Raw genomic sequence first — 12,128 nt, forward strand, 5'->3', positions numbered from 1 at the left:
GATGTGTGTGTAACTAGTTTAGTTAATTAATATACAGCAATTTAGGGAGATGTTCTTGGGGAAATACTGCACAAATATTTTGGTGTGTGTGTGCAATTTTCTGCACTATGTAGCATGGGCCTCTTCTGCCAGTCATCTCTAGAATTATTTGCTCCATAGACAAACTTGTGTTATACACTTCCTCTTGGCTTGTGCAACATTGTGGTTTAGCTGTTGATGATATATTTTAGTAAGAGTTGCTCTTGACTCATAAGGTCCCAGGGCAGATTACAACCGTTTTAAGCACATGATGTTCTGTATCTGGTGGCAGGAGGCTCAGCTGTTGACATGTGGATACCACAGTATTAGAGCAGGTACTGATTTATTTTGTGTCTTGGGACTTATTTGTGTGAGATAACCAGCCTCATATAACCAGCGTGCTAATGCATGAATGGGTTAAAACCATAGAGTAAGCTTTCCTGCCAGGTATAGTTAGGTGACTTCCCCTCACCTTGGAAGTTAATCAAGCCTGTTGTTGTACCTCAGTCTGCCTGAGAAGCTCAGTATGTAAAAGAAGTCGGAGCTGGTTGCTTGCAAGCCATTCTTGAGTTCCTATACCAATAATTCAGAAACGTTCACCACTTTGAAACTTAGCCAGGTTTTACTGCCTGTGTCTTTTCTGACTGATGTATGGAAAAGCACATGAACCTGACCTTTGTAAGTAAACCAGTTTTTAACTTACCAAACTTGTGGTCTTTTCTTATGCAGAGGGAAGAAGGGAGTTTTGGAATTCACAAGGATATATTTTAAAGGTCTACCAGCCTAAATTTCCATACTTTACTTTGCTGCATATTTTGTGATTTTAAATGTCTGCTGGAGTTCTCTCATCAAAGAGTACTCGGTACCCAGGAATTCTAGTGGGCCAAGGGAGGAATATATTTGTTAAGAGTCCAGTGAGGAATACTTTAGTAGAGATTTCAGCATTTTAAATTATTCTTTAAAACTTGGTTTTAAAAACAGAGAAAGATTGCCCTTCTCCATGGTTTCACTCAGTCATGAGACGCCAGGTTCTATTTTGGTTTTTTGTTCTTTTGTTATTCTGAGGTTTCTCCCCACATTGTAGAGTTTTGAGAACAATCTCTTATTTTTTGCATTGTTCCTGACATAATTTTAGATTCTTTTGGGGTTCCCCCCCCCCTTTTACAATGGATATCCACAATCTCATTGCTGTTCATACTGCTTAGATGCACAGAGAGTAACTTTATCCAATGGAAGAGAAGATTGGACGTCATTCTCAGAATGAAAGGGTCATTTCTTGCATCAAACAAGGGAAACCTAGAAATGATGCAATTAATCACATGACATGACATAGCACACACACACAGCATTTGAATGGAAATGCCCATTACCTTGGGGGGGCAGCCCCTTGATATATTTTATTGGCAGGGCCAAAGGGACCTTGGCCCCTAGGAGTTTGCTTCTATGTTTCCTGGTATCAACATCAAACTGACCAGTTGGTAGTTGCCTGGGTAACTACCCACTTTTAAAGATGGAAACGAATTAGCCCTCCCTCAGTCTGCAGGGACCTAACCTGTTCTCCAGGAATTCTCAAAGATTATAATTATAGACAGAGGCTCTGACTCTGAGACACCTGCAAGCTCCTTTAGTACCCTTGAGTGCAGCTCACCATGCCTCAGAGATTTGTTTTAAAGTACAGTGGTGCCTCGCTTAACGAATGCCCTGTAAGACGAAATTTTCTGTCACGGTGGCCGGAGTGGACTACTTCAGAGTAACGACGCCACGCAGCTCTGCATTTTATTCTTTTATTGGTGCTGCGTATTTACAGTGCTCAAGTCATTGCTATTTACACGGAGTGATGTGGTCAGTCGGTTTCAGAACCTCCTAATGGCTTTTGGCGCGTCTTTCTCCAACACAAAAGCTTTGGCAGACCCATCCTCTTGCCCCTCCTCTTCCTGCGTAATTCTGGAGTTGGGGGGATGGGTCTTCCCCCCTTGCTTGCCCCTTCCTGTCCCACCTGGGACCCTGGCTCCTCTACCTTGCCTGAGCCTCGGACACGACTTCCTGCTTCCCCACTGGAATCGGAACTCTCCCTGCTTTCCCCTTTGCTCGGGGACGGGCTTGAACTCAGGAGGGGAGGGACTTCGCGATATCCCCTGTCCCTCACATCCACCCCCCTCCCAAGCTCTCCTTCACCCCTCCCCAGGCCCCCCCCATGTGTCGGTGACGACTGGAAGCCTAAGAACTCAGTGCTCTCCGAGCCCGTTGGTGTGAATACCTCCCCCCAGTCCTGCGAGCCCCCCCCTTCCGCCTGGGCGGACGGGAATCCCAAAAAGTCCGTGGCGTCAGAGCTGGTGGGGGTAAAAACGTTCTGCCAATCTGCTCCTTCCTCTGACTGGGTGGATCTCGGTGACACCCATACCTCATCCTCTGGTTCCTCAAACTCCGCTTCCCAGCGCCATGGTGAGCTGCTCTCCCGTGCCTCCTCCTCCTCCCCCTCCCTTTCCATGTGCCAGGGCTTGGGTCTGTGGGGAAAGAGGGCGTGAAATTCTTCCACCAAGAATTCCTCCTGTATCTGAGTGGCTGGGACCCATTCATTCTGGGACGGTGGAGCATCCTCCCATGCCATGAGGTACTCCAGTCCCCCCACCCCCCACCTTGAATCCAGGATGGCCGTGGCCTCATTGAGTTGCTCCCTGCCTTCCCTCTCCCCCCCTCCCTCGGGGGTTTGTTCGCTGTCTCGGAGCCTGCTGCTTTCCCTGTACGGCGACAGCAGCGATCTATGAAACACTGGATGCACCCTCATGTCCTCTGGCAGTGCCAGCCTGTATGCCACCGGGTTGACCTGTTGCGTGACCGTGAAGGGGCCCAGCCTTTTGGGTGCCAGCTTTTTGCACCTCCCTCTGGTGGGAAGGCCCTCCGAGGACAACCACACCTTGTCCCCCACCCTGATGACCTCCCCTAGTCGCCTGTGGCGATCTGCCCCCTTTTTGTACGCTTCCTTGGCCCTCTCCAAGTGTTCTCTGAGCTGCTGGTGCACCGTCTCCAGTTCCTCTGCCCAATCCTCCGTCTGTGGGCCCTCCTCCTCCTCCTCCCCCTCCCTCTCTGGGAAAGATCTGAGGTCGCGCCCGTAATTGGCCTTAAAGGGCGACACCCCTGTGGAGACGTGCACTGCATTGTTGTAGGCAAATTCTGCTAGTGGCAGGCGATCCACCCAGTCCGTTTGCCTCTGGCTGACGTAGCATCTCAGGTACTGCTGCAGAATGGCGTTGACCCTCTCCGCTTGTCCGTTGGTCTGCGGGTGTCTAGCCGTCGACAAGCTGACCTCCACCTGCAGGAGGTTCATGAGCCGCCGCCAGAACCTGGAAACAAATTGGCGGCCACGATCCGAAATAACCCTTAAAGGTAATCCATGCAGTCTGAAAACGTGATCAACAAACAGTTTGGCTGTCTCTTCTGCAGAGACTGCCCTGGCACACGGTATAAAGTGGCACATTTTGGACATGAGGTCCACCACCACCAACACTGCGGTCTTACCCCGGGAAGAAGGCAGATCTGTGATGAAGTCCATGGACAGCACTTCCCACGGCCTGTGTGGCGTGGCTAAGGGCTCCAGCAACCCTGGTGGCGCTGCCCTGACCACCTTTGCCCGCTGGCAGGTGTCACAGCCCCGTACATAGTCTCGAACATCTTCCCTCACCCCTGGCCACCAGAAGTGTCTCATGACTAGGTGAGTGGTCTTGTCCCTTCCAAAATGCCCCGCCGTTGGGTTGTCGTGCATCTGTTTGAGGACCGTACGTCTGAGCTGGGTGGTGGGCAGGTACAGTGCCCCCTTGTAGAAAAGCAGCCCTCTGCGTTCTGCAAAGTCTTTTGCCTGCTCCCTCCCCCCTCTCAGTTCTCTGAAGATGCGGTTGGCAAAGTCATCCGCTGCCGTCAGTGCTGTGAGTTCTGCCTCACTCACCACTGCTGCTCCGCAGGACCATGCCGACGGGGGGAAAATGTGCCTTGGGGCTGGTGGCTCCTCCTCCTCCATGTACTCTGGCTTGCGGGAGAGGGCATCCGCCCTGACGTTCTGCTCTCCCGGGATGTAGTGTATGGAGAAGTTGAAGTTCGAGAAGAACTCTGCCCACCGTATCTGCCGCTGGTTGAGCACCCTGGCAGTTCTCCAGAACTCCAGGTTCTTGTGGTCTGTGCACACCTGGATGGGGTGCTTGGCGCCCACCAGGAAGTGTCTCCAATGTTTGAACGCAGCGTGGATCGCAAGAAGTTCTTTGTCAAACACGGTGTAGTTGCGCTCGGGCTGTGTCAACTTCCTGGAGAAGAAGGCACAGGGTCTCCACTCCCTGTTGGCGTCCAGTTGCAACAAAATGGCGCCCACAGCTTTCTCAGAAGCATCTGTCTCAATGCGGAGGGGCGCGTCCTGGACCACGTGGAACAGGTTCTGGTCCGAGGCGAACACCCTCTTGAGGCTTTCGAACGCTGCTTGCGCCTCTGGTGTCCACCTGAACTTCTGCTTGCCTCTCAGGCAGTCAGTGATGGGAGCCGTAACGCGAGAGAAGTTCTTGATGAACTTCCTGTAGAAGTTGGCGAAGCCTAGCAGGCGTTGGGCATCTTTGCGCGTCCTGGGGCTGTGCCAGTCCAGGATGGCCTGCACCTTGTCCTTGTCCATCGCCAGCCCCTTGTCTGACAGCTTGTAGCCCAGGAAGTCCACCTCCTTGGTGTGAAACTTGCACTTCTCCAGCTTCACATACAGGTGGTTCTCCTTCAGGCGCTGCAACACTTCCCTGACATCTTTCACATGCTGCACTGGGTCATTGGAATAGATAAGGATGTCATCCAGAAAGACCAGGCAGTTCTTGAAGAGGAGGGACCCCAGGACGTGGTGCATGAAGGCCTGGAAGCAGGCTGAGCCCCCTTGCAACCCGAAGGGCATCACCAGATATTCAAAAGAGCCCAGAGGCGTGAACATCGTGGTCTTCCATTCATCGCCTTCCCGGATCCTGATCAAGTTGTACGCCCCCCTCAGGTCTAGCTTGGTGAAAATCTTGCCCCTGCGTGCCGCTGTCAGGAGATCATCCACTCTGGGCATGGGGAAAGCCACTGGCTCTGTCACCGAATTCAGCCGTCTAAAATCCACCACCAGGCGGCGCTGTTGCGTGTCTTTCTTGTCCACCCAGAAGACCGGGCTGCCCCCTGCTGCCTTGCTTTCTCTGATGAACCCCCGCTTGAGGTTCTTGTCGATGAAAGCGCGCAGATCCTCCAGTTCCTGGTCTGACATGGCGTACAGCTTGGCTGGGGGTATAGTTGCCCCTGGCACCAGGTTGATCTGGCAGTCAAAAGGCCTGTGTGGGGGTAGGTGGTCGGACTCCGCTTCGCTGAAGACCTCCTGCAGGTCCCAGTACGGCTTGGGTATCGCCTCACCCCCTTTGACGTGCATGGTGGCCACCGTGGCTATCGGAGGCCCCTCCCCTGGTTGGTGCTGCATGCAATGTTCCAGGCAAAAGTCCGATCCAAAAGTGATGCATCTCTGGTGCCAACTGATGGAGGGGTCGTGGCGCGCCAGCCAGCTCATGCCCAAGACGATGGGGGGGTCTGAGATGGTGGTGACGTTGAATGCCAGTGTCTCTGAGTGCCTTCCCACCGTCATTCTCATGGGGGGGGTTTGATGAGTGATGGCCCCCCCCAGCAGCTCTCTGCCGTCAATGGTTGCCACGTGAAGGGGAAAATCCAGCTGCAGAAGCTGGATCTGGTGCTCTTCTGCAAAGTTTCTCGAGAAGAAGTTCGCTGAGGCACCACTGTCAATTAAGGCGAGGACTGTCAGGGGATAGCCATTTGGGAGCGTCAGCGTGACTTCTAGAACCACTCCTGCTCTGGGAGGGGTGGGCTGGCTCTGCTCCTCTCTGTGCGGGTGGGTGGGCTGGGGCTGTTGTCTGCTGACTGTGCCTGGCTGCTGCCCCTTGTCTCCTGCAGCCAGGCTTTCCCGTTTCCCTGCTGTGGTGCTGCGTCAGTGGGGGAGGGCACCACCGTTCCCGCCCTTCCTTGCCACTCCCTGCGATGTGGGCAGTCTCTGACGAGATGCTGGGGGGAGTTGCAGAGAAAGCAATTCCCGCCCTTTCCCTCCTTGCGTCTTGGCGCCGCTGGGGTTTGAAAAGCCCGCGCGCGCGCGCTATCAATCTGCATGGGTTCCTGGTCCTGGCTGGCCCCAGGCGTGGCTTGAAAGGGTTGTTGGGGGAGTGGTTTCTCCTGCGACCGTGGGAACCAAGCCCGCTTTGCGCGCGTTGCTTGTTTGTCGCTCCACCGGGATTCCTGTCTCACCCCCACCGCCAGAGCCGCTTTGCTCAGCTGATCCATATCACTGGGCTTTGGACCTCTCGAGAGCTCATCCTTCACCTCCTCATGCAACCCCAAGTAGAACGCCGCTTGCATTGGGGGGGACCCCAGTTCCCACCCCAATCTGTGCACCAGCATGGTGAATTTCGCCCAATACGCGCGAACTGTCATATTTCCTTGGCGTAAATTATGAAGTTCCTCCTTAGTCTGGTCCATATGACTATCGGACGAATACATCGTTTTCAAACCTTCTAGAAATAGTTTGACATTCTTCATGCAAGGATTCCTTGTTGCAATTAACGGTCTTAGCCACTCCCTGGCTGCCCCGGTAAGGTGCTCCACAATAAACGCTACTCTGTGCTCATCATCAGGGAACTCATCGTGGTGCAGCTCAAGAGCATACACAATCTCAGTCTCAAAGCCTTGAAATTCCTTCGGGTCTCCATTGAACTTGCTAACTAGGGTCCCAGCTCTCCTTCCTGGCAGCACTTGGACTTGGGGTGCCCCTCCCGCCTTGTTTTTCTCTGCATCCAGCTTGTTTTGGAGGTCTACCGCCACCGCCCTTAATTGCTGCTCTTTTTCCTGAAGCTCTCTCACCTGTTCCGCAAGTTGTAGCCGGTCGTCCTGGACCTTCTTAGTCTCCTCTTTAGCTGCCTTCAATTCTCCCTGCGCCTGCAGCGATAGCTGCTGCAGTTCTAGCTGGGCTTGCTCCGCGATCTGCCGCCACTTCTCCGCCTCTGACACACTCATCCCGGCAACTCCAAAGTAGCCCAAAAATGATTAGGAGGTTGCTGTCACGGTGGCCGGAGTGGACTACTTCAGAGTAACGACGCCACGCAGCTCTGCATTTTATTCTTTTATTGGTGCTGCGTATTTACAGTGCTCAAGTCATTGCTATTTACACGGAGTGATGTGGTCAGTCGGTTTCAGAACCTCCTAATGGCTTTTGGCGCGTCTTTCTCCAACACAAAAGCTTTGGCAGACCCATCCTCTTGCCCCTCCTCTTCCTGCGTAATTCTGGAGTTGGGGGGATGGGTCTTCCCCCCTTGCTTGCCCCTTCCTGTCCCACCTGGGACCCTGGCTCCTCTACCTTGCCTGAGCCTCGGACACGACTTCCTGCTTCCCCACTGGAATCGGAACTCTCCCTGCTTTCCCCTTTGCTCGGGGACGGGCTTGAACTCAGGAGGGGAGGGACTTCGCGATATCCCCTGTCCCTCACATTTTCGCTTAAAGAAAGGATTTTTCTAGCGGAGGTTGCCTCGCTAGACGAATTCATTTTACAAAAAAATCGTCTAGCGAATCGCGGTTTCCCATAGGAATGCATTGAAATTCAATTAATGCGTTCCTATGGGCAAAAAAAAAATTCAAAAAAATTCAATGCATTCCTATGGGCTTCGCTAGACAAATTTTTCGTTATAAGAAAAGACCCGTGGAACGAATTAAATTCGTCTAGTGAGGCACCACTGTAGCTAGGTGTAACTAGGTTTCCACCTCTTTTCCTATCATGCAGTATTTATTCTGTTATCACCAGGTCTGGCACTGCTTTCATTTTGGGTGAAGACAGAGGCAAAGTAGGTGTTGAACAGTTTTACCTTCTCTCTGTTGCCCTAGCATTTTTCCATTTTCTACATGCAGAGGACCTATTATTTGCTTGTTCTTCTTACTTCAAACATAGCTGAAAAAACCTCTCTTGAAGCCTGAGTTCATTCTGAGTTTTGGCCTGCCTGACCTTCTCCATGCAACTGTTGGCTACTCATATATATTCCTCCTTTGTGATTTCCCCCTTTTTTCATTTCTTAAATGTGTCCTTCTTGAATCTCAGCTCATCTGTGCCTCCCACTTTTCTTTCCTGCTGGAATTGTCTGCATTTGGGCCTTCAGCATTTCACCTTTAAGAAAGGTGGACTCCCTTCGTATTGAGTATTTCTGGCCATGGGATCTCACCCAGTAGTTCCTTAAGCTTTTTGAAATCAGCCTTCTTAAAGTGAATAACTGTGAATAATTGTATGAGTGTACAACTTAGCTACTGTACTTGCATACACAGATTGTATATTTGTTGAATGTAACATGTGAAGATTGCTACTTCCTGATATTAGAGTGAATGTTTGTTTCTCCCCTTTAAGGCTACACTTGAGGACACTGTTTCAGATGTGGGGAGACCTGGATTCCCCACTGACAGGAATTGGTAAGGGAGTGCAAACCATGGATTTGAAGAATCATAGAATCATAGAGTTGGAAGAGACCACAAGGGCCATCCAGTCCAACCCCCTGCCGAGCAGGAAACACCATCAAAGCAATCAAATCCGTTTATTGTGAGGACCATGCCTGTACACAAATATCAACACAACAATAATTAAAAATATTAAAATCCATTTCATAATATCCCAACAAAACCTTCATCCCACAAAACACGAAGAGAAGGAAAACAAGCGAGTTAAACAGACGATGAAGGGGTCTTTACATTGTCATCTATAAATCTTTCCCTGGCTTTCATGGCCATCACAAAAACCGCTACCGCATGGGTAATATGTGGGTTTGCATCAACCAACAAAAATTTTACTCTGTCTTCAGGATTGATTATGGAGTTGGGTATAATTTGCAGCATTGCGTCTCTAAAGCCCGAGTAAATGGGGCAATAGAGGAGGTAATGGGTAAGATCCTCTTTAATCTTCATAAGGCAAGGGCATAAACGATGTTCTACTGGGGTTTTTGTGAATCTACCGGTCAGATATGCAGTTGGCAATGTTTGGAACCGCGCCATAGTAAAAGCTCTCCGAAGGGTGGGATCAGTGATCTCCACCAAGTAGTTGGCACAGATTTTGACTGCTTTTACTCGGGGAAACCAGTAGGAAAACCCAGAATTTTTTATCTTCGTGGTGTCCAAAAAGGCGTCTTTTTCAAAGATCCATTCCCGAACTTTATCAGGGCTCCACAGTTTGAGAGTATTAAACTCAGGTAGATTGTATCTGGATAGAATATCTAATAGGTTTTGACGCCAAGTAGTATTATGTTGTAAAGATACAAAGGCTTGTTTAGCCAATAAGGTGTTCGAGGCATCTGCGAGGTTGGTGAAAAAACGCAGAAATCTTAAGTGGGCCCTGGCAGACACAGAAGGTAATCCTACTTCCACTCTTAGGAAAGCTGCCGGAGTACTCTGAGGGAGGCCTAGAATTCTTCTGAGATAAAATTTTTGGAAGATTTCAAGCCGTTCTAGCAGCTTCTGATTCCATCCCCAGAGTTCTACCCCATATAGCATCTGGGGAATCACTTTACCAACAAAAGCTTTTAGTGCCGGGATCACCAGTTGCCCTCCCCTTGAGTAAAAAAAGCTGAGCAGAGCACCGATTGTCCTACGTGTTAGAAGGGTTGCGGCCTTGAAGTGGGCAAGCCAGCTAGATGTAGCTTGGAAGGTGATACCAAGATATTTGAAAAGAGGACACTGTTCAATTATGCGTTCGTCTAAAGACCATCTAAATGTGTGGCGAGCTCTAGTAAACACCACAATTTTTGTTTTGTCATAGTTTATCTTTAGAGAGTTTTGGGAACAATAAGCTGCGAGCCCCTCCAGCATGCTGTGTAGACCCCTTCGAGTAAGTGCCATGACAGCCATGTCATCAGCATATAGCAATATATTCAGGTGTTTGCCTTCCAGGGCAGGAGCTGATGACTTGTACTTCGCCATATGCTGAACAACATCATTTATATAAAAGTTAAAGAGGAATGGCGCTAACAAACAACCCTGTTTAACCCCTTTCCCCAGTGGCATTGGGTCAGTATAGTTGCCTGTCATCCCAGTTCTGATTTTAACTGTGGTATCTGTATGTAACTCTCTAAGTATTTTGAGAAGTCGTCTATCGATATCTGTTTGATATAGTTTTTGCCATAATTTGTCCCTACAAATTGAGTCAAAAGCAGATGTAAGGTCTACAAAAGCCACAAAAAGTTTGCTCTTATGTACCTTTGTATACTTATCTATCATTGTCTGTAGTACCAAACAATGACCTGTTGTGCTATGGCCCTTTCTGAACCCTGCCTGTTCCGGATTAAACAAGTTAGAGTGGTCAGCCCAGTCAACCAGTTTATTTAGCAGGTAACGAGTATAAAGTTTATACGCGATGTCCAGGAGACTTATGGGGCGGTAGTTTGAAGGGTCTTGGGGGTCTCCCTTCTTATAGATGGGGGCTACGAGACTCAGTTTCCAGTTTGGTGGGATTCTGCATGTATCATTTATTACCGTAAAAAGTTGGGCCAAAATAGCGGCCCACCACTGGGCATTTAGTTTAAACACCTCCGGGGGAATCATATCCTCACCGGGAGCTTTGCCATTTTTGAGTGTTTTAATTAGCTGTAAGCATTCTAATTCGGTAACAGGATCCCAGCCCATTAATAGATCGTTTTTAAGAGGAGGAAACTGGCTTGGTTCAACAATGTTTGGAGCTGTATATAGCCGGGAAAAATGTTGGTACCATAAGTTAGATGAAATACTGTTGGTTACAATTTTCCCTTTGGGTGAAACTCCCTGAGCAATTATTTCCCAGAATTTTTTGTCGGCCTGCAATTTGATCGCTTTGTCAAGTGCCTCCCATTGTTCCTTTCTGTAGAGGGATTTCTTAAATTTTAGAGTATTTTTATAATGAGAACGCCACCTGTGCAGGTTTTCCATGGAGGACAGAGTCCCTTCCTGTTTTACCTTATTTTGTAATTTTCTAAGCAAGGATCTTAGATTCCTGCAGTCTCTGTCAAACCAGGCCCTCGAATTGTTTTGTTGTTTGGGAGGATTGGAGTTCGTAAGTAGTGGGAAGAGCGACTCTGAGACCCGCTGGAATGTTGAGAAGGGGTCAGATTTAGATAAGATACACTGGTCTCTCAAGGCCAGTATTTCCCCAAGAACATCTCCCTATGTTGCCGGCACCGGTATATTAATTAACTAAATTAGCTACACACAAATGCCAAATGCAGAATATTTGTAAAGAAGGAGTTCAGGAGATTCTGAGACTATCTGAAAGATTTCTCACTAGTTCAATATTTACGCAAGAGGGTTTCTTAATGCTTTTCTAAACCTGAACATTGGACCTTCTGAGAATTCAAAAGAGGTTAGAATCATAGAATCATAGAATCATAGAGTTGGAAGAGACCACAAGGGCCATCCAAGCAGGAAACACCATCAAAGCATTCATGACATATGCCCGTCAAGCCTCTGCTTAAAGACCTCCAAAGAAGGAGACTCCACCACACTCCTTGGAAGCAAATTCCACTGCCGAACAGCTCTTGCTGTCAGGAAGTTCTTCCTAATGTTTAGGTGGAATCGTCTTTCTTGTAGTTTGAATCCATTGCTCCGTGTCCACTTCTCTGGAGCAGCAGAAAACAACCTTTCACCCTCCTCTATATGACATCCTTTTATATATTTGAACATGGCTATCATATCACCCCTTAACCTTCTCCTCTTCTCCAGGCTAAACATACCCAGCTCCCTAAGCCGTTCCTCATAAGGCATCATTTCCAGGCCTTTGACCATTTTGGTTGCCCTCTTCTGGACACGTTCCAGCTTGTCAGTATCCTTCTTGAACTGTGGTGCCCAGAACTGTACACAGTACTCCAGGTGAGGTCTGACCAGAGCAGAATACAGTGGTACTATTACTTCCCTTGATCTGGATGCTATACTCCTATTGATGCAGCCCAGAATTGCATTGGCTTTTTTAGCTGCTGCATCACACTGTTGACTCATGTCAAGTTTGTGGTCTACCAAGACTCCTTGATCCTTTTCACACGTACTGCTCTCAAGCCAGGTGTCTCCCATCCTGT

General features: G+C 49.2%; 1 long non-coding RNA gene across 2 annotated transcripts; it reads left to right on the forward strand.

Annotated features, from left to right (window-relative positions):
- Positions 1-143: 143 nt before the first annotated feature.
- On the forward strand, positions 144-9,197 carry LOC148686115 (uncharacterized). Of its 2 annotated transcripts, XR_015948803.1 has the most exons (3): positions 144-696; positions 7,859-7,898; positions 8,450-9,197. It is a non-coding gene; the product is annotated as an uncharacterized LOC148686115 (long non-coding RNA). The 2 variants fall into 2 exon arrangements; XR_015948804.1 differs by lacking the exon at positions 7,859-7,898.
- Positions 9,198-12,128: the final 2,931 nt, after the last annotated feature.

Source organism: Zootoca vivipara, chromosome 3 (assembly GCF_965207765.1).
Source record: "Zootoca vivipara chromosome 3, rZooViv2.hap1.1, whole genome shotgun sequence".
Classification (NCBI taxonomy): Eukaryota; Metazoa; Chordata; class Lepidosauria; order Squamata; family Lacertidae; genus Zootoca; species Zootoca vivipara.